Source organism: Anopheles stephensi, unplaced genomic scaffold (genome assembly GCF_013141755.1).
Source record: "Anopheles stephensi strain Indian unplaced genomic scaffold, UCI_ANSTEP_V1.0 ucontig20, whole genome shotgun sequence".
Lineage (NCBI taxonomy): Eukaryota > Metazoa > Arthropoda > Insecta > Diptera > Culicidae > Anopheles > Anopheles stephensi.
Window position 1 is genome coordinate 27,781 of NW_023405125.1, and position 2,220 is coordinate 30,000.

Sequence of the window (2,220 nt, forward strand, 5' to 3'; positions counted from 1 at the left end):
TACGCGGCACCTATCTGGGCGGAAGCGGTGGAGCTGCAGTGGTGCAGAAGGAGATTGGAGCAGCTACAACGGCCTCTTGCGAGGGGGGTTGCGCGTACCTTTCGCACAGTCAGCTACGGAACAGCGGTAGTGTTGGCTGGGCTGATACCACTGCGCTTGCAAGTGGAGGAAGCTGCCCGGCGTCACAGGCGGCATCAACAGGCACTACAGCAAGGGGTGCTGATCGACCGCGACGTCATACAGAGGCTGGAAAGGTCAGCAACCATGGCGAAGTGGCAGAGCGATTGGAATCAGGAGTGCGGTCATCCGACCGCGAGTAGGTTCAAGCGCTGGGCACATCGCGTATTGCCAGACATCAGCGGTTGGGTAGGTCGGAAGCATGGAGAGATCGGATTCCACCTGAGTCAGATACTCTCCGGACACGGTTTCTTCCGGGAGTTTCTGCACGTCATGGGGTTCATCTCAGCCCCGACTTGCCCGTTCTGCACCGACTCAGCCGTGATCGAGTCAGCAGAACACGTGATGTTCCACTGCCCGAGGTTCGCGGACATAAGGGTGCAGCTCCTGACGAAAGACGACGGCGTAGTAGTAACACCGGAGGAGCTGGCAGGCTGGATGCTGGCAAGCCCAGCTAACTGGCAGCAGGCGGAACAGGCTGCAAAACGAGTTTGCACCTTCCTACAGCAGCGATGGCTGGATGACCAATCGGCCGAGAATGCTGCCATTTCCGGTGCTAACACGGAAGCACTGCGACACGCGGAAGTGAGACGGCGAGCTGACCGTCGAGCCAGCCGCAACGCTTACCAGCGGAGACGTCGTCGGGAGCAGCGGGAGAGGCGCCAGCTGATGGATGATGACGATGGAGGAGACAACAACCAACCAGCAGCAGCCAACAATCAACGCCCGGCTAGACCCGCTCGCAACTTGGCTCCGCCATCAGCTGAAGAAATTCTTCGCCGACGGTTAAGGCGGAACCAGCGTCAGCAGGAGTATCGGCGGCAATTGCGGGCCGGTACAATCCGGCCAGTGCGTTCGGGCCAACTGCGTCGGAGAAGGCAGCCGCCAGCGGAGGAGGAGCTTGAACGCCGACGTGCAAACCGGCGCGAACGAGAACGTCAAAGACGTCATGCCCGCAATGCGGTTGCCGACCGCCATCGCGAAGTGCTGTCGGCCGACGAAGAAGCCGCCATAACGGAGGCCGAGACAGCCACACGCTAGCTTGATGGAGCATACGCCTTTGGTCGCTTGCGTTGGTGGACGAGAGCGAGAGCGTACTCGAGCAGGCGTGTGCTTTAGTATTTACTTACTGTCTTGGTGAAGCGTCTCTTTTAGTATTGGCTTGGTAGCAAAGGCGCGTTAGGTGTTTATATGTCGTGATGAGTAATAAATGTTTTTGTTTGTACAGTCATGTTTGATCAGGAGGAGCACGGGCTCCTAACATTATAGTAGGTCTCAACGTGCAAAAACACCGGCAGCCACACCCGTGCAGGGAATGCTGTCGGTATTGGTGCGGTGTTTGCGTTTATTAATGTTAATGTTTCTTTGTTTACCATTAATAAAACTAAACACACTGTATTTAAAAAAAAAAAAAAAAAAAAGAAGTGGAGCTTGCGGCTTAATTTGACTCAACACGGGAAAACTTACCAGGTCCGAACTTATCGAGGTAAGACAGATTAAGAGCTCTTTCTCAAATTTAAGGGTAGTGGTGCATGGCCGTTCTTAGTTCGTGGAATGATTTGTCTGGTTAATTCCGATAACGAACGCGACTCAAACAAGCTAACTAGAACGCTGTCAGCAGTGTGCCTCCGGGCGCACCTGACGTTACGGGGCGGCGGCGCCTTCGCGGGCGGTCGTCGCACTAGTTTGCCCTGCTTAGCGGGACAACTTGTGTTTAGCAAGGTGAGAGTGAGCGATAACAGGTCCGTGATGCCCTTAGATGTTCTGGGCTGCACGCGTGCTACAATGTGGGCAGCAGCGTGTTCTCGCCAATAGGCGCCCCCATTCCGAGAGGAACGGGAAATCACCCAAATGCTCATTTAGTTGGGATTGGGGACTGCAACGGTCCCCATGAACCTGGAATTTCTAGTAAGTGCTAGTCATTAGCTAGCGCTGATTACGTCCCTGCCCTTTGTACACACCGCCCGTCGCTACTACCGATGGATTATTTAGTGAGGTCTCTGGAGGCATACCTTCCGCGGTTCCTTCGTGAGCTGCAGTTGG